A 21,134-nucleotide genomic window follows, 5' to 3' on the forward strand; every position below is an offset into this window, starting at 1 on the left:
GCATTAAAGATTCGAAGAGCAAGTAGAATCATGTGGAACTGTGTTTTTAAAATCCATGTAAATTAATACACATGCTTTTATAAATGGCATAAGCTATTTTGATACAACTGTGGTTTGCTAATGCAATACATCTTAATATGCGTCTGGTTTCTCTAAAACCTCAAAACACTAGAGTAGAGTATTTCCCTTTTAAAAGAAATCTTGGCATATACTTTGGATTATTATGATTAGAATTTTTACAACTCAAAAGTGAAATTTGAATAGAGATCATTTCTAATGAGTGGAATTATTAGTGATTTTTATTTTTTTGCTTATATTCATTTTTAAAGTTTCAAATGATGAATTTGAATATGAATAGCAGCCTATTTCTGCTGCAATAAGAAAAACATTTTTGCTTTTATTTTGGTGAAATGACAACAAATGGGGAATAAAGTATTTAGTTCAGGGTCAGCTCTCCAATCCACATGCTATGGAAACTGTATATCTATAGCTGTATAATAAGAAAAATACTCTCTTGACACAAATAAAATATTAGAAAACTTCTCTGGGTTTGTCAGAAATTTCTAGAAAGGACTCCTAAAGCCTTTTCGGTAGCTCAAGAGGTCTCACTTTCTCATTAGTAGATAGTTTGTTAATGAGCCCTGCTGTTCTAACAGCACTGAAAAAAGCACTGTCAATGGGGAGAAAGGGACTTCTATGTCACCTTCAAAATTTGATCGGAAGGTGTATGTACCATAGCAGGACATGCTAAACACATTTAGGTAGTTCTTTAACAGACTAGTTTAAATATTACCATTTTCCCTGGCGTAAATTCCCTGTTCTTTCTTCTGTCCTTCAGCTGTACCAGGTTATTTACGGTCGAGCTAGGAATTCTAAAGGCTCTCCCTTTTGCCTGTTAAGTTATAGAGCTTGTCATCGCACTGACAAGTTGTTAACTCTGATCTGCCTCCAAGCTCACAGAAGAAAGCTGGTGACACACTTGCCATAATAAGCTTCTCCATCTGTTTCCCATTAACTTTTCCTAACTCTGTTATTACTTATGTTTCATCATCACTTGACCAGAAGCAATTGGTGTAAATTCCCAGATCCATTGATTTTTAAGATCCACCCTTCTATCTCCTTTTAGGCAATTTATTTTTCTAATAATCACCACAAAATGCCAGAACAATCAATCCTAACTATTCACCACACTTTTGGAACACAAACACGTAGCAATTCTCTGGATATGATATTGCTGCACTTGCTACCTCACAACAAAGCAGTGTCACTCCCCAGCCAATCCCAACTGTACTGCTAAACCACCCACTTTAACCATGATAACAGCATTTTAAGTAAATGTAACCACTTCCCTAAAAGAGCTTTCTGTTGGCCTTGACCAAGTCCCAAATGCTCTGAACTGCAGGGTCCACAGCTATAGAAAGGGATACATATCTTATAAGGATTTCAGTGAAGCACATGAAACTAAAAACTAAGTAGCAACTAACATTTATTGCTGTGCTTACTCTAGTAGATGTACTACAGTATATAAATTGTATTTACTATAATCGGTGAAATGAATTCATCAGGATTATCCCATTTCTTAATCAGCAGTAAAAATTAAAAGCTAATCACAATATTAAAACGTAGAGTATAAAGACTTAAGGATAAAAACTTCCAAAGCCACAAAACTGGATGTGTTAATAAATCAGCACAAATCTAGAAAACATGCACTCAGGAAGTAATTACTTTTTTTTTTTTTTTTTTTTTTGCAGTTCGCGGGCCTCTCACTGTTGTGGCCTCTCCCATTGCGGAGCACAGGCTCTGGACGCGCAGGCTCAGCAGCCATGGCTCACGGTCCCAGCCGCTCCACGGCACGTGGGATCTTCCCGGACCGCGGCACGAACCCGTGTCCCCTGCATCGGCAGGCGGACTCTCAACCACTGCGCCACCAGGGAAGCCCGGAAGTAATTACTTTTAATTTTCATCAGCTCATTTTAGCCTAGAAATTCTGCCCTTGCACCCACACTCCAATTTCTAAAGCTCATAATACCCCCAGCAAAAGTTCCCTGCCTTCATTACTACCATGTCACCAGTCTCCAAAAAAACCTAGAGAGATCTTTAAGTTACAAGTACTGGCAATGGTTTGGGGGCTTTTCCCCATATATATCTCTTCATTCCTTTTGCCATCACTTCTGCCCGTGACCCCATTACTTTGTTCCTAAATTGATACCAAAGATTCCTGGCTTTCTTATTAACTCTAGCTTCTCCACCCCTATCTTTAAAGAATCCCAGAGAGGTCTGGGATTGGTGGCAAGAGATACTACAGAAGTTGAAGATGAGACAGAGGTCTGAGTGTGCTGAAGATCAGGACCAATAGCAAGACTTTAGACAAGTATACACCTCAACAGGGGGACCCCTAGCCCTCACCAACCCCACGTTCTCCACAAGCACTGGAGCCAGACACATGCCCCGATCCCTTGCTCCATCCACAAGTGGGATTTCAGAGGATGCTTTTCTGGAGAAAGTAAAACCCCTAGAAAAGACCTCTAGAGATTGGTATTTGGGATTCCTCAATAGAAAAGTCAGTTCCATGCCAAATCACCCAGCTGTGAAATTCCACTGATTGGCTTTTTCGTTCCTCACTCTTGAATATGATTGTACAGCCAAAGATTACGAGACATTTAAGGAGAGCCTCCAAGAATGAAAGGAAGAGATCAAAACAAACACAAAAGAGGAACCCTGAGGAACCAGCAAACATAGGAAAGAAAAATAAAAATGATCATTGAATTTTTTTAGAAACAACACCATAAGGTGAACTCTATTTTAAACCTTATAAAAGGCTTCACCATATCAGTTACAAACACAATCAACATTTCTTCCATTTTACTCCTTCACATGACAATGCACTATATAACAAGAGATATATTTTAAAGTTTTGTTCTGCATGCTGCTAACACATTTCACTAGCTTTTTCTTTAACCATTGGATTTTTAACAATAGCAAAGCAAAAAGTCATATTCTATTGGACAGAATTAATTTTGGAAAGCCCTTGTAAGATCAGGCTTAGTCTTGTTTATAAACATTCACACCCACCATATGCTGAAATGGAAAGCAGGATGAAAGACAACTACCTTGGCAGGAATGAATGCTTAAAGGTTTTAATCGTAGCCCTCAGAACAAGCAAGCACTACCATTTGTTCTATTTCCTCCAAAAGACAAAAGTCAATTCCATCCTCAGTGATACAATGGTAATACTACACAGAAACTCAGTATGAATTCACAATTCCACAGGAATCTGAAAACTACCAAGGCAATTTTCCTTTTGAGGATTACAAATTCTACAGAGTTAGTAATAGTGAAATGGGCAGCCACAGCAGAGTTTTGAGCAGAGAAGAGATATAATTTGACTTCTGTTTCAAAATTATCATTTGGACTGATGTGTGGGAACAACACATGGGACAAGGAATGAAGCAGGGAGACTAGTTAAAAGGTTATCACAGAATGGATGGACAGAGGGATAGACAGATGGGTAATAAATGAGAAAGCAAGCATGGTAAAATGTTAAGGGTGGAATCTAGGTGTTAAGAATACAGCTATTTGTGTAAAATTCTTTCAACTTTGTTGTATATTTTATAATTTTCATAATAAAATGCTGGGAGTAAAAGGTTATTACAGTAATCCAGGTGATGATGGCTGGGACCAGGGATGCAGAAGTAGAAGGAGTAAGTGGTCTGCGATCAGATTCTGAATATATGTTGGAGATGGGACCAACGAGGCTTCCTGACTGATTAGATGTCATATGTCATAAGAGAAAGAGAAGAATAAAAAATAACTCGTAAATTTTTGACGTAAACAACAGGAAGGATGGAGAAGTCATGAATTGAGACAAGGCTGCAGGTGGAGCAGGTTTGAGGGCAAAGCAGGAGTCCAGGTTTGACATTTCAGATGTACATCAGACATCAGTTCTGAAGCCAGGTAACTTGTGCATACTCCACTTTTTTTCAAAGTAAATGCTTCATGTCCCGTGGGAAACAAAGCCAACAGGATCAAGTCAGATCCCGGAGGAGGGAGTTTGGCAAGGCAATAAGATAGGAACAGGGCACTATGAAAAACTATTGAAGTGCTGTATTTTAAAAGACCAATAAAAGAGTTAGAAAATAAAATAAGGACATCTCCCATAAACAAAAGGGAGAAAAACAGAAAAGAAATATAAAACTTAAAGGCCAATCCAGTGGATCTAACATCCAATCGAGAAAACAGAGGGAGAAAATTATCAAAGAATTAATACAGTGGCTGGAGAAGATGGCGGAAGAGTAGGACATGGAGATCACCTTCCTCCCCAGAGATACATCAGAAATACATCTACACGTGGAACAACTCCTACAGAACATCTACTGAACGCTGGCAGAAGACCTCAGACCTCCCAAAAGGCAAGAAACTCCCCACGTACCTGGGTAGGGCAAAAGAAAAAACAGAGACAGAAGAATAGGGACGGGACGTGCACCAGTGGGAGGGAGATGTGAAGGAGGAAAGGTTTCCACACAGTAGAAGCCCCTTCGCAGGCGGAGACAGCGGGTGGCGGAGCGGGAAAGCTTCGGGGTCACGGAGGAGAGCGCAGCAACGGCTGCGGAGGGCAAAACGGAGAGATTCCCGCACAGAGGATCGGTGCGGACCACCACTCACCAGCCCGAGAGGCTTGTCTGCTCACCCGCCGGGGCGGCGGGGCTGGGAGCTGAGGCTCGGGCTTCGGTCGGAGCACAGGGAGAGGACTGGGGTTGGCAGCGTAAACACAGCCTGCAGGGGGTTAGTGCACCACGGCTAGCCGGGAGGGAGTCCGAGGAAAAATCTGGAGATGCCGAAGAGGCAAGAGACTTTTCTTGCCTCTTTGTTTCCTGCTGCGCGAGGAGAGGAGATTAAGAGTGCTGCTTAAACGAGCTCCAGAGACTGGCGCGAGCCGCGGCTAACATGGGCCCCAGAGACGGGCATGAGAAGCTAAGGCTGCTGCTGCCGCCACCAAAAAGCCTGTGTGCGAGCACAGGTCACTATCCACACCTTCCCTCCCGGGAGCCTGTGCAGCCAGCCACTGCCACGGTTCCGGGATCCAGGGACAACTTCCCCGGGGACAAAACACGGCGCGCCTCAGGCTGGTGCAACGTCATGCTGGCCTCTGCCGCCGCAGGCTTGCCCCGCATCCCTACCCCTCACTCTCCCCGGCCTGAGTGAGCCAGAGCCCCCGCATCAGCTGCTCCTTTAACCCCGTCCTGTCTAAGAGAAGAACAGACGCCCTCAGGCGACCTACACGCAGAGGCAGTGGCAAATCTAAACCTGAACCCCGGAAGCTGTGCGAACAAAGAAGACAAAGGGCAATCTCTCCCAGCAGCCTCAGAAGCAGCAGATTAAATCTCCACAATCAACTTGATGTACCCTGCACCTGTGGAATACCTGAATAGACAACGAATCATCCCAAATTGAGGAGGTGGACTTTGGGAACAAGATATATTATTTTTTCCCCTTTTCCTCTTTTTGTGAGTGTGTATGTGTATGCTTCTGTGTGAGATTTTGGCTGTATACCTTTGCCTTCACCATTTGTCCTAGGGATCTGACCGTCCGGTTTTTTGCTTTTTACTTAAAATACTTTTATTTCTTAATATTTTTTTTATTTTTTATTTTAATAACTTTATTTTATCTTACTTTATTTTATTTTATCCTCTTTCTTTCTATTTTTCTCCCTTTTATTCTGAGCTGTGTGGAGGACAGGCTCTTGGTGCTCCAGCCAGGCGTCAGGACTGTGCCACTGAGGTGGGAGAGCCAACTTCAGGACACTGGTCCACAAGAGACCTCCCAGCTCCACGTAATACCAAACAGTGAAAATCTCCCAGAGATCTCCATCTCAACACAAAGACCCAGATTCACTCAACGACCAGCAAGCTACAGTGCTGCACACCCTATGCCAAACAACTAGCAAGACAGGAACACAACACAACCCATTAGCAGAGAGGCTGCCTAAAATCATAATAAGGCCACAGACACCCCAAAACACACCACCAGACGTGGACCTGCCCACCAGAAAGACAAGACCCAGCCTCATCCACCAGAACACAGGCACTAGTCCCCTCCACCAGGAAACCTACACAACCCACTGAACCAACCTTAGCAACTGGGGACAGACACCAAAAACAACGGGAACTATGAACCTGCAGCCTGAGAAAAGGAGACCCCAAACACAGTAAGATAAGCAAAATGAAAAGACAGAAAAAAACACAGGAGATGAAGGAGCAAGGTAAACACCCACCAGACCTCACAAATGAAGAGGAAATAGGCAGTCTACCTGAAAAAGAATTCAGAATAATGACAGTAAATATGATCCAAAATCTTGAAAATAGAATGGAGAAAATGCAAGAACCATTTAACAAGGACCTAGAAGAACTAAAGAGGAAACAAGCAACGATGAACAACACAATAAATGAAATTAAAAATACTCTAGAAGGGAACAATAGCAGAATAACTGAGGCAGAAGAACGGATAAGTGACCTGGAAGATAAAATAGTGGGAATAACTACTGCAGAGCAGTATAAAGAAAAAAGAATGAAAAGAATTGAGGACAGACTCAGAGACCTCTGGGACAACATTAAACGCACCAACATTCGAATCATAGGGGTCCCAGAAGAAGAAGAGAAAAAGAAAGGGACTGAGAAAATACTTGAAGAGATTATAGTTGAAAACTTCCCTAATATGGGAAAGGAAATAGTTAATCAAGTCCAGGAAGCACAGAGAGTCCCATACAGGATAAATCCAAGGAGAAACACGCCAAGACACATATTAATCAAACTGTCAAAAATTAAATACAAAGAAAACATATTAAAAGCAGCAAGGGAAAAACCACAAATAACATACAAGGGAATCCCCATAAGGTTAACAGCTGATCTTTCAGCAGAAACTCTGCAAGCCAGAAGGGAGTGGCAGGACATATTTAAAGTGATGAAGGAGAAAAACCTACAACCAAGACTACTCTACCCAGCAAGGATCTCATTCAGACTTCATGGAGAAATTAAAACTTTTACAGACAAGCAAAAGCTGAGAGAGTTCAGCACCACCAAACCAGCTTTACAACAAATGCTAAAGGAACTTCTCTAGGCAAAAAACGCAAGAGAAGGAAAAGACCCACAATAACAAACCCAAAACAATTAAGAAAATGGGAATAGGAACATACATATCGATAATTACCTTAAATGTAAATGAATTAAATGCTCCCACCAAAAGACACAGACTGGCTGAATGGATACAAAATCAAGACCTGTATATATGCTGTCTACAAGAGACCCACTTCAGACCTAGGGAAACATACAGACTGAAAGTGAGGGGATGAAAAAAGATATATCATGCAAATGGAAATCAGAAGAAAGCTGGAGTAGCAATTCTCATATGAGACAAAGTAGACTTTAAAATAAAGACTGTTACAAGAGACAAAGAAGGACACTACATAATGATCAAGGGATCGATCCAAGAAGAAGATACAACAATTGTAAATATTTATGCACCCAGCATAGGAGCACCTGAATACATAAGGCAAATACTAACAGCCATAAAAGGGGAAATCGACAGTAACACAATCACAGTAGGGGATTTTAACACCCCACTTTCACCAATGGACAGATCATCCAAAATGAAAATAAATAAGGAAACACAAGCTTTAAATGATACATTAAACAAGATGGACTTAATTGATATTTATAGGACATTCCATCCAAAAACAACAGAATACACATTTATCTCAACTGCTCATGGAACATTCTCCAGGATAGATCATATCTTGGGTCACAAATCTAGCCTTGGTAAATTTAAGAAAACTGAAATCATATCAAGTATCTTTTCCGACCACAACGCTATGAGACTAGATATCAAATACAGGAAAAGATCTGTAAAAAATACAAACACAGGGAGGCTAAACAATACACTACTTAATAACGAAGTGATCACTGAAGAAATCAAAGAGGAAATCAAAGAATACCTAGAAACAAATGACAATGGAGACACGACGACCCAAAACCTATGGGATGCAGCAAAAGCTGTTCTAAGAGGGAAGTTTATAGGAATAAAATCCTACCTTAAGAAACAGGAAACATCTCAAACAACCTAACCTTGCACCTAAAGCAATGAGAGAAAGAAGAACAAAAATACCCCAAAGTTAGCAGAAGGAAAGAACTCATAAAGATCAGATGAGAAATAAATGAAAAAGAAATGAAGAAAACGATAGCAAAGATCAATAAAACTAAAAGGTGGTTCTTTGAGAAGATAAACAAAATTGATAAACCATTAGCCAGACTCATCAAGAAAAAAAGGGAGAAGACTCAAATCACTAGAATTAGAAATGAAAAAGGAGAAGTAGCAACTGACACTGCAGAAATACAAAGGATCATGAGAGATTACTACAAGCAACTCTATGCCAATAAAATGGACAACCTGGAAGAAATGGACAAATTCTTAGAAATGCACAACCTGCCGAGACTGAACCAGGAAGAACTAGAAAATATGAACAGACCAATCACAAGCACTGAAATTGAAACTGTGATTAAAAATCTTCCAACAGGGCTTCCGTGGTGGCGCAGTGGTTGAGAGTCTGTCTGCCTGCCGATGCAGGGGACACAGTTTCATGCCCCGTTCCAGGAAGATCCCACATGCCACGGAGTGGTTGGGCCCATGAGCCATGGCCGCTGAGCCTGCACGTCCGGAGCCTGTGCTCCGCGACGAGAGAGGCCACAACAGTGAGAGGCTCGCGTACCGCAAAAAAAAAAAAATCTTCCAACAAACAAAAGCCCGGGACCAGATGGCTTCACAGGCGAATTCTATCAAACATTTAGAGAAGAGCTAACACCTATCCTTCTCAAAACTCTTCGAAACTATAACAGAGGGAGGAACACTCCCAAACTCATTCTACGAGGCCACCATCACCCTGATACCAAAACCAGACAAAGATGTCACAAAGAAAGAAAACTACAGGCCAATGTCAATGATGAACATAGATGCAAAAATCCTCAACAAAATACTAACAAACAGAATCCAACAGCACATTAAAAGGATCATACACCATGATCAAGTGGGGTTTATTCCAAGAATGCAAGGATTCTTCAATATACGTAAATCAATCAACATGATACGCCATATTAACAAACTGAAGGAGAAAAACCATATGATCATCTCAATAGACGCAGAAAAAGCTTTTGACAAAATTCAACACCCATTTATGATAAAAACCCTGCAGGAAACAGGCATAGAGGGAACTTTCCTCAACATAATAAAGGCCATATATGACAATCCCACAGCCAACATCATCCTCAATGGTGAAAAACTAAAACCATTTCCACTAAGATCAGGAACAAGACATGGTTGCCCACTCTCACCACTCTTATTCAACATAGTTTTGGAAGTTCTAGCCACAGCAATCAGAGAAGAAAAAGAAATAAAAGGAATCTAAATCGGAAAAGAAGAAGTAAAGCTGTCACTGTTTGCAGATGACATGATACTATACATAGAGAATCCTAAAGATGCTACCAGAAAACTACTAGAGCTAATCAATGAATTTGGTAAAGTAGCAGGATACAAAATTAATGCACAGAAATCTCTGGCATTCTTATACACTAATGATGAAAAATCTGAAAGTGAAATTAAGAAAACACTCCCATTTACCATTGCAACAAAAAGAATAAAATATCTAGGAATAAACCTACCTAAGGAGACAAAAGACCTGTATGCAGAAAACTATAAGACACTGATGAAAGAAATTAGAGATGATACAAATAGATGGAGAGATATACCATGTTCTTGGATTGGAAGAATCAACATTGTGAAAATGACTCCACTCCCAAAGCAATCTACAGATTCAATGCAATCCCTATCAAACTACGACTTGTATTTTTCACAGAACTAGAACAAAAAATTTCACAATTTGTATGGAAACACAGAAGACCCCATATAGCCAAGGCAATCTTGAGAATGAAAAATGGAGCTGGAGGAATCAGGCTCCCTGACTTCAGACTATACTACACAGCTACAGTAATCAAGACAGTATGGTACTGGCACAAAACCAGAAATACAGATCAATGAAACAGGATAGAAAGCCCAGAGATAAACCCACGCACATATGGTCATCTTATCTTTGATAAAGGTGGCAAGAATATAGAGTGGAGAAAAGACAACCTCTTCAATAAGTGGTGCTGAGAAAACTGGACAGGTACATGTAAAAGTATGAAATTAGAACACTCCCTAACACCATACACAAAAATAAACTCAAAATGGATTAAAGCCCTAAATGTAAGGCCAGACACTATCAAACTCTTAGAGGAAAACATAGGCAGAACACTCTATGACATAAATCACAGCAAGATCCTTTTTGACCCACCTCCTAGAGAAATGGAAATAAAAACAAAAATAAACAAATGAGACCTAATGAAACTTAAAAGCTTTTGCACAGCAAAGGAAACCATAAACAAGACCAAAAGACAACCCTCAGAATGGGAGAAAATATTTGCAAATGAAGCAACTGACAAAGGATTAACCTCCAAAATTTACAAGCAGCTCATGCAGCTCAATAACAAAAAATCAAATAACCCAATCCAAAAATGGGCTGAAGACCTAAATAGACATTTCTCCAAAGAAGATATACAGATTGCCAACAAACACATGAAACCGTGCTCAACATCATTAATCATTAGAGAAATGCACATCAAAACTACAATGAGATATCATCTCACACCAGTCAGAATGGCCATCATCAAAAAATCTAGAAACAATAAATGCTGGAGAGGATGTGGAGAAAAGGGAACACTGTTGCACTGCTGGTGGGAATGTAAATTGATACAGCCACTATGGAGAACAGGATGGAGGTTCCTTAAAAAACTACAAATAGAACTACCATACGACCCAGCAATCCCACTACTGGGCATATACCCTGAAAAAACCATAATTCAAAAAGAGTCATGTACCAAATGTTCATTGCAGCTCTATTTACAATAGCCAGGACATGGAAGCAACCTAAGTGTCCATCATCGGATGAATGGATAAAGAAGATGTGGCACATATATACAATGGAATATTACTCAGCCATAAAAAGAAACGAAATTGAGTTATTTGTAGTGAGGTGGATGGACCTAGAGTCTGTCCTACAGAGTGAAGTAAGTCAGAAAGAGAAAAACAAATACCGTATGCTAACACATATATATGGAATCTAAGAAAAAAAAATGTCATGAAGAACCTAGGGGTAAGGCAGGAATAAAGACGCAGACCTACTAGAGAACGGACTTGAAGATATGGGGAGGGGGAAGGGTAAGCTGTGACAAAGTGAGAGTGGCATGGACATATATACACTACCAAACATAAAATAGCTAGTGGGAAGCAGCCGCATAGCACAGGGAGATCAGCTCGGTGCTTTGTGACCACCTAGAGGGGTGGGAGGGAGGGAGACGCAAGAAGGAAGAGATATGGGAATATATGTATATGTATAACTGGTTCACTTTCTTTTAAAGCAGAAACTAACACATCATCGTAAAGCAATTATACTCCAATAAAGTTGTTAAAAAAAGAATTAATACAAGAAGATTTTCTAGAGCTGAAGGACGAACATAAGAGCACAATGAGTGCCCAATACCCTCGGCAAAACACATGGTTACAAAATTTCAGAATAGCAAGAATAAGGAATCTCCCAGAGGACAAAAACCAAACCACACACCAAGGAACAAAAATTAGAATAGCATCAGACTTCTGTATTAGCCATACTGGACAACAGAAGACAGTGAGGAATATATTTAAAGTTCTGGGAAAACAACATAAGCGCTAAAACTATAAAACTCTTAGAAAAAAACATAGGACAAAAGCTTCATGACATTGGATTTGGCAATGATTTCTTGGATATAACTCCAAAAGCACAAGCAACAAAAGTAAATATAACTACAATAAAATTTAAAACTTCTGTTCATCAAAGGACATATTCAACAGAGTGAAAGGCAACCCATGGAGTGGGAGAAAATATTTACAAATAATGTATCTGATAAGAAGTTAATATCCATAATACATAAAGAACTCCCACAATTCAACAACAATGAAATAAACAACCCAGTTAAAAATGGGCACAGGACTTGAGCTCAATACCATTAATCATAATGGAAATGCAAATCGAAACTACAGTGAGATACTACCCCAAACCCATTAGGATGGTTACTATCAAAAAAAAAAAACAGAAAATAATGTAGAGAAATTGGAAAACTTTCACACCATTGGCGGCAATGTAAAAATGGTACAGCTGCTATGGAAAACACTATGGCAGTTCTCTAAAAATTAAAAATAGAATTACCATATCATGATCCAGCAATTCCACTTCTGGGTACATACACAAAAGAATTGAAAGCAAAGTCTCAAAGAGATTATTATATACCCATATTCATAGTAGCATTATTCACAATAGCCAAAAGGTGGAAGCAACCCGAGTGTTCATCCATGGATGAATGGATAAACAAAATGTGGCACGTATATACAACAGAATATTATTCAGTTTTAAGAAAGAAGGAAATTCTGACACATAGTACAACACGGCTGCAACTTGAGGACGCCATGCTTAATGAAATAAGCCAGTCACAAAAAGACAAATACTGATGATTCCACTTACATGAGGTACCTACAGTATTCATATTCATAGATACATAAATAGAATGGTGGTTGCCAGGGGTGAGGGAGGGTGTGTGGGACATTGTTTTAATTAACTTTGAATTAAATTAACCCATTGTTTAATGAGTAGAGTTCAGTTTTGCAAGATGAAAAGAGTTCTGGAGATGGATGATGGTAATGGTTGTTACACAACAATGTGAATGTACTTAATACCACCAAACTTTACACTTAAAAATAGTTAAATTGGTAAATTTTATGTTATGTGTATTACTACAATTTTTTAAAAATGAGACAGAAAATTATTTTCAACCTATAGTCTATATCCACCTAAAGTATTAATCAAGTGTTCGGGTAGAAAATAGTCATTTCTTGACATGCAAGTCTCCAAAAAATTTATGTCCTATGCTCCCACTCTTAGAAAGCTACTGGAAAAGTTACTCCAAAAAAATAAGACAGTAAAACAAGAAAGAGGTTGGGAAGTATTCCAACAAAACTGAAAACTAAACTAAACATGAGAAAAACGGGGACTAGACATTGAACACAGGAAAACAAAAGGAGAAGTTTCCAGGATGGCCGCCAGGCAGCAGGTCAGAGCAGGAAAAAGTAGGGCTCTGGGAGAGAGGTCCAGGGTGGGAGCCGCGGGGAGGATGAAATAGAAAGAGGGGATGTGAAGACAGGAAGAGGTGAACAGATAGAATGAAGGAGCACACAGACTGGTGTCTGAGGGAAACTGAAGAACCATCACAGTGAGCGTACTTTGGATGTTAAGCTAGAAGAACTGGAGGCTGATGTCAGAGGGTATTTAAATTAGTGATTTTGAAGATGGTGTAGCTCCTGGCAAGAAAAAAGTTCCAATCTGGGGGTCTGAGAAACTTAAAAAAAAAAAAACTCCTACCTCCATTCATTCCACAAAGAATTTGTGATTTGCACATGTTCACCATTCTTCTAAGTGGAAATGCTGAGAAGTTTGGGAGAGAAGGATCGAGGGAGCTCTCATCAGATGACCTCATTTTTCTCAGGAAAATAAGAAGTCAGATCATCTCTTAGGTGTGAGGAAGCTAGGGTAGGGTAGGGTCCTTGAGAAATGAAAGGTTCTTGGAACAGGTCCTAGTCGAGAACCTGAGCAAACCAAGCAGAAAGACATACAAGGAGTTGGAAGGCATTGAAGGTACACAAAGACTGAATCAGCACTGGCTGCAAATGGACCCAAAGAGTATTTTGGGTGCGAGGATCTCCCAGGATGACCCAGGATGTGACTGATGCTCAGGTAGGAGTAGCAACAGCTGGTGACTTAATAAATTTCTACCAACTAAAAAATGTTCTAAAATTGCTCATGGACACAAGGACTTATGTTCAAGAATGTTCATGGAAGAACTATATATAGCAGAAAAAGAGGAAACAGCCGAATCCCATCAGTAGGAAAATGCATAAACTGTAGTTGAGTCATGCGAGGGAAGACTATTCCACGGCTAAAATGAATGACCAGTATCAGAAAGGTTAAATATCAAAACTAAAATGTTCAAGGGTGGAGGGCAGAGCAAGTCCAAAAGGATTGATACACTATGAAGTCATTTATGTACTTTATGTAAATTTTAAACACACACATACATATATGGTAAAAGAACAGAAACATGCGTGGGAGTGATACCCACAACTTCAGGATAGAGGGCAAAGGAGTGGGAGGGCGGGACTTCAGCTCTATAGCTAATGTTTCATTCTTCTAAAAAGTTAACATCTAGGACTTCCCTGGTGGCACAGTGGTTAAGAATCCACCTGCCAATGCGGGGGACACGGGTTCGAGCCCTGGTCCGGGAAGATTCCACATGCCGTGGAGCAACTAAGCCCATGCACCACAACTACTGAGTCTGCGCTCTAGAGCCCGTGAGCCACAACTACTGAAGCCCACATGCCTAGAGCCCGTGCTCTGCAACAAGAGAAGCCACCGCAATGAGAAGCCCACGCACCGCAACGAAGAGTAGCCCCCGCTCACCGCAACTAGAGAAAGCCTGTGTGCAGCAATGAAGACCCAACGCAGCCAAAAATAAATTAATTTTTTTAAAAAGTTAACATCCAAGTAGGATTATACTACAGATGTTAGAAATAGTCATCCTTTTTTTCCAGACCAAACTTTTAATTATTTTATTGAACAGCACATTAAATAATTCTCTAAAACAGGTATCTTAACTGATTTCCCTTTCCCAGATCATTTTACATTTGCAGATTTTAAACTATTTTACCATCTGTTGACCCATTATGAATCAAACGTTATTAATAAAGTTTATGGTAAGTGGCAAATATGATATTTAACAAAACATCATTAAGAAATTCCATTCTTAACATTTTTAAATTGTAATAGAATTCTACTTAGGTTAGAGCGGAGAGATGAAATGGTTGAAAGAACCCTAGACTTAAGAGTCTGAAGAATCTGGCCTTGATCCCAGCTCTGCCACTGACCTCAAAGCCTTGGATAATCATCAGCCTCTGCAAGGTCCCGTTTCTTCATCTGTGAAATGATTTTGTCTGAGCCAACTCACACTTTCGGGTTCTTGCCAAAGAATCTAACCCGAAGTTCTCTGCTGTGCATTTAAAAGCACTGGATTACAAGCAATAATCTTCCTGGAGGAACGCCTGAAAGACTGAACGTCCACCCATTCCTGGATGTGGTCTTTGGATCCTTTCCAGCCATCAGGGAGCTGTGAACCTGAACTGCATTGTTTTATCCCCCTAGAGAACTGCTTTTATTAAAACGTATTCTGGCATAATCCCATAAACCTTACCAAGCAGGATATTATAGGAAACAGTCAAGAGAGACCTACCATTGTACTTCTTACACAGGAGTTCAGGAAGACAGTCTGTAAGCCACATAGTGTTCCTTTTATGAGAACAAGCTGTGGAAAATTCTCAGGTCTCAGTACCAAGAAAAATTGTGATCCTGAGCATTTATTCTTTTAATCTAATGACCATGTTATTTTTACAAACAAAGTTTCCCTCTCTTTATTTTGGCTGGTATAGCCTGGATCTAGCAACTACAAATGACTTTATGGAAAACAAGGTGCTATCCCACCGGCTTTATGCATCTACTCTTATTTTTCCTTCGCTGCAATATCCTCATCTATTTTTCTATTCAACTGAATTTTATATTTCTATGCAAACTAACTCAAAATTTCTCTACAATAAAGGAGGGTACAAATAAATGAGTTAAACAAACTCGGACTTTCTGTAGGACAAGATGAGATAACATGTAGCATGCTGAAAATTACAAAATGAGATACAAATGCAAGTTGTTCTCTATTGGTGAGAAAGAAAAATTTATTAGTGGAAGATGAAATTTATGTGCTTTCAGTAAGTGAGATCTTTTTAATATTTTTCAATGTCAAGTCGCTTGAAGACATCCAGATTCCAGTTCTAAGCTCTAGGAAGAGATCTAATTTGTAGACAACATGGTGAAGCATCCCTAAAACACTATGAATGACTTTGTGACTTACTCTATCATTTCTGCCAGGTTCTGTTTGTTCCTGTCCCATCTTCTTGAACTAAGTGCATGTCCCCTGTAGCCTCATTCCCATGGAGACCCTGAATCAATGGGGAGTCTTGCCTGGAAGCAATGGATTAACAATGCCTCTAGTGGGAGGTAGAACAGGCAGAGGGTGGGTGAGGAAGTACTAAAGGGCATAAATTGGCTTGCTATTATTCATAAGAAAAATATATTCCTAAGAATTCTTTGCACTCAAGAATATATTTTTTCAATGATTATACTCTTGGTGAATATATTCTTACTCTGCCTCTCCCTCATGTCCCCACTCCCTGCCCATCAATCTCCTCTCTCTTGAAGATCAGCAGTCCAGGCTCTGCGGGGTGTTTTTCTCTCTCCCTGTCCAAGTCCGCTCCCATTACAACAGGGCAAACAAAAACTGAAGGTTCCATAAAATGCCAGCATATAAAAATGAAAAGAGGACACCTTAAACATCACCTACATCTTCAAAAAGCTGTTAAAACCATTGTATATGAATTGTTTACATTTTCCAGACAGTGAAAAGAAACAAGCAATTAGGTAGGTCCACTTGCCATTCAGGAAACTGGCTTTAGGTGGATTGGCTTTCTTCCCCAAGAAGTAGCTGTGTGACTAACAGATCACTTATTCTGGTCCTGACTCCAGGAATAACTTCAGCCCTGCGCCCAGCCAGACCAGCTAGGGCCCTGACTCCCATCGATCACCTAATTCTTGTTAGCCTCTTCCCAGCATTTCACGCTGGAGTAATCTGCAAGCATCCTAGGATCACAGTAGAGGCTGTAGGTCCTGAATGTCAACTTGAAATGCCTGCTAACATGGAGAAACCCAATCCTCACAAGTTCCACCACTGAGCCTACCTGTCCTTTTGGAGCAGATCCTTTGGCCCTGGGTCTTCTTGAGACTCTGGATTGCGAGCTCTGACAAGGAACTATGTTTGGTTCACTGTTGTATCTTTATCATCTAGCACAGGATGTGGCACAGAGTAGGTACATAATAAATGTTTGAGGAAAGAGTAAAAGAGTGAACAAATGAACAAACTGGAGCAAAGTTATGGAGGACACTGTTTCTACAACTCTCAGCTCTCCTGTGGGAAACCCTCCATTCAACTTTTTTTTTTCTTTTTTTTAACCATTTAATGCTAGGAAAATACTTCATTTCCTTGGAGACACAGGTTGGGTTTTCTTGTGGTTGTTTCTATATTATTTCTGCTCTTGCTTTCCCTTCTGAAAATAAGAACCATATAATAAGTGTTCCTTTTTTCACCTTGGATGTCCAGAAACACAGAGCTAACTCTGAGGTCAAATCATAGCAATTATGTCAGTCAAAGTTATGCCTGTTTTTCCCTAGCCTATGTCTCGTCTTTTGTTTTTACTTTTTATTGACATATAATACCTTTCTTATACATATTTGTTGCAGTCATCTTAAATCCTTTGTGAATAAAGTAAGGAATGAACAAATTAAAAAACTAAATAGGGCTTCCCTGGTGGCGCAGTGGTTGAGAGTCCGCCTGCCGATGCAGGGGACACAGGTTCGTGCCCCGGTCCGGGAAGATCCCACATGCCATGGAGCGGCTGGGCCCGTGAGCCGTGGCCGCTGAGCCTGCGAGTCCAGAGCCTGTGCTCCGCAACGGGAGAAGCCACAACAGTGAGAGGCCCGTGGACCACAAAAAAAAAACAAAAAACAAAAAACTAAATAACCAAATAAGCAAGCAAACCGTAACTCAGAAAGTATATATATATACACACACACACACACACACACACACTTTTTTTTTTTTTTTTTTGGCTGCATTGGGTCTTTGTTGCTGAACATGGGCTTTCTCCAGTTGCAGCAAGAGGAGACTACTCTTCATTGCGGTGCGCGGGCTTCTCATTGCAGTGGCTTCTCTTGTTGCAGAGCATGGGCTCTAGGCTCTCAGGCTTCAGTAGTTGTGGCACGGGGGCTTAGTAGTTGTGGCTCGCGGGCTCTAGAGCGCAGGCTCAGTAGTTGTGGCACACGGGCTTGCTCCACGACATGTGGGATCTTCCTGGACCAGGGATCGAACCCATGTCCCCTGCATTGGCATTCTTAACCACTGTGCCACCAGGGAAATCCCAGAAAGTATATTTAACAAGGATGCTTTTTTCTTTTTTTTCTGCAAAACAACTGAAATTTTACTCATGGTACAAAAGTATTTGATAAGCACCACATTGGTACAGAAAAACACACAGCCTACAACTAGCTCATTCTTTAAAACCGGAACAGCCAAGTGAAAAGTCAGTAGAGGTTCTTATTTTTACTTGAAAAATAAAAATAAAAACAACAACAAAAAAACAACTAAGGTACACATTGGGAATTGAACTACTATAGTTTTTCTTTCTAGAGATGTGACATCCATGTTTTCTGGTCAGTAATGTTCTATCAAACATTGTAGTAAACGAGTGTACTAAATCCAAGCAGACAGATGACCAGTAAAGCTGTTTGTTATCTCCTACTGAGCTAGACCAGTGGAACACTATCTTGGTAGGATTACTTTGACAGCAAGAAGGAAGTGCCGAGCCCCTACGCCAACAGAAAACCTAAGGAGCTGTTTTACACAGCGTTTTAAGCAAACCTGCACAAACACTAACATGCTCTAAGAAAAGGAAATCTTTTAGACTACTTCCAGCACACATTCATTGGTGCCCAGTAAAATAGGAACACCAACACAGAAAGCATTTTTGCTTTCATAGCATCAACAGCTAAAAAGCACACAGCATATAATACTTTGATCTTGAAGTGAGTAATTATGGAAGTTCCAAGATTATATCCACTAGGTTAGCCTGAGTATTCATCTATAAAAATATGTTTTCAAAAACACGTAAATGAGAGTTATAGAAACAATGCGACTACATCGGGACCAGTAGAAGACAGTGAAGTGATACAAGGACTGTACATGTAAGACTAGGAATTGATTTTCACAAGTACCTTTTAGGTAAAGGACAACTCTCTAAATTGATTCCAACAGCCAAGACTAGCTGTGATAGTAGGAGTTTCAGAAATCTCGGGATAGGCAGCTAGCTTGAGTTAAACCCTAGATAAACACTCCCAGTCAAAAAGCCCACTGAGGCTGCAGGGCTGAAACTCTGACCAATATAAAAAGCTGTGAGTGCACAAAAAGCCTGGCGGGACATGCAAGGCCTGTTGGCCCAAGAGAGTTGGTGATGGTGGGTTCTTCCAACATGGACACACCAACATGTATGCTGGGGCAGTGCCCCCAGGGTGGAATACTGGATTTGGGCTTGACACAGGAGCCAGACTCAGAAGCTCCTGAGAGAGATGTCTACTCAGGGAGGAGTACTAGGGTTACTGAAGACAAGAACGTGTCCCAGGAAGGTCAGGTAATTTTCTTCTGACCCATCAATACTTAACATTAACGAAGAGTTGCAGAACAGAATCTGTCATTCCAAAATGTATTCTTCTGACATCATTAGCCAAGCCTCTCCCAGTCTACTGGGCTGGTGATGTCTAGAAAGATCCCATTACCCGGAGGTGGGACCTAGGGCCGCAGATGTTCTGCCATAATACTTTGATCTTGAAGTGAGTAATCATGGAAGTTCCAAGATTATATCCACTAGGTTAGCCTGAGTATTCATCTATAAAAATATGTTTTCAAAAACACGTAAACAAGAGTTATAGAAACAATGGGACTACATCGGGACCAGTAGAAGACAGTGAAGTGATACAAAGATTGTACATGCAAGACTAGGAATTGATTTTCACAAGTACCTTTTAGGTAAAGGACAACTCTCTAAATTGATTCCAACAGCCAAGACTAGCTGTGATAGTAGGAGTCATAGTCATAGTCTAGCTGTCACAGAAGATGATTTGCACAATGAAGTCATCACTAAACCGCGGCTTAAGTCCAGTCCCCAGCCTTCTTTTTCTGCTCGACAGTCCAGAAACATTTCTTTGAAAGCCAGAAAATCTGTAAACGTGAGCAGCACGTCGAAAATGTCACCGGCCACTTCATCTTTATGGTGCTGTAGAGTTGTAGTGAAAGCCGCCATGTTAAATCCAGGAATTCGCTCCAACAACTGTTCTCTATACTTTTCAACCAAAGAAATATATTCGTTAAAAATAGGTGTGTAGGTGAGCTTATTCTCTTCTGTGTCTTCAAACTCCTGGTAGTACTTGTCCATGAAATTCCTCTGTAATAACTGGAACTCATCATCCATGATAATGTCCTCTAAATATCCAACCACAGCATCAAATTCTGCATCAGAGGCGTAAGAGATGGACTGGGCGAAGCTCTCTTCCTCTAGGGCGCCCATCGCCGCCGCCGCTTCCACAGCGCACGGGGTGAGTGGGCCCGCCAGCCTTCTACCCGGCCCGAGGGCCGGGCGCAGCCTCCGCTCTGCTCCGCAGAGCCCCAACTTTCATCGGGAAGGCCTCGCAGCCGAGGCCTCAGGCGCCTCACAGCCCAGCTGGGCAGCGCCTGCGCACGACGCCCCGGCCTCAGGCTCCCGGGCTGCTGCCACGCGCGGCCGGGCCTCCAAGCCCTGCCACGCCTCCGACAAGGATGCTTTTTAATACACACACAAATAAAAATAAAAATAATTTTGAAATTCAGGTGTTCCCGAGTCACGGGGTATTTTTTAAAAGTTACAATTTCCTCTTTGATATCTCCATTTGAACTGTTCCCCTTCCTTCCACTTTTTTTTCAAATAAATTTATTTTATTTTTTTATTTTTGGCTGTGTTGGGTCTTCACTGCTGTGCACGGGCTTTCTCTAGTTGCAGCGAGTGGGGGCTACTCTTCGTTGCAGTGCGCGGGCTTCTCATTGCAGTGGCTTCTCATTGCGGAGCATGGGCTCTAGGCGCCTGGGCTTCAGTAGTTGCGGCACGCAGGCTCAGTAGTTGTGGCTCACGGGCTTAGTTGCTCCGCGGCATATGGGATCTTCCCAGACCAGGGATCAAACCCATGTCCCCTGCATTGACAGGCGGATTCTCAACCACTGCGCCACCAGGGA

General features: G+C 41.0%; 1 protein-coding gene and 1 pseudogene across 1 annotated transcript in view; both read right to left on the reverse strand.

Moving 5' to 3' along the window:
* The window catches only part of SYNE2 (spectrin repeat containing nuclear envelope protein 2), a 307,891-nt gene that overhangs the window by 272,006 nt on the left and 14,751 nt on the right, over nucleotides 1-21,134 (reverse strand). The window lies entirely within an intron of this gene.
* On the reverse strand, nucleotides 19,919-20,442 carry LOC137226075 (ADP-ribosylation factor-like protein 2-binding protein pseudogene; annotated as a pseudogene).

The sequence above is a fragment of the Pseudorca crassidens genome, chromosome 1 (genome assembly GCF_039906515.1).
Source record: "Pseudorca crassidens isolate mPseCra1 chromosome 1, mPseCra1.hap1, whole genome shotgun sequence".
Taxonomy (NCBI): domain Eukaryota; kingdom Metazoa; phylum Chordata; class Mammalia; order Artiodactyla; family Delphinidae; genus Pseudorca; species Pseudorca crassidens.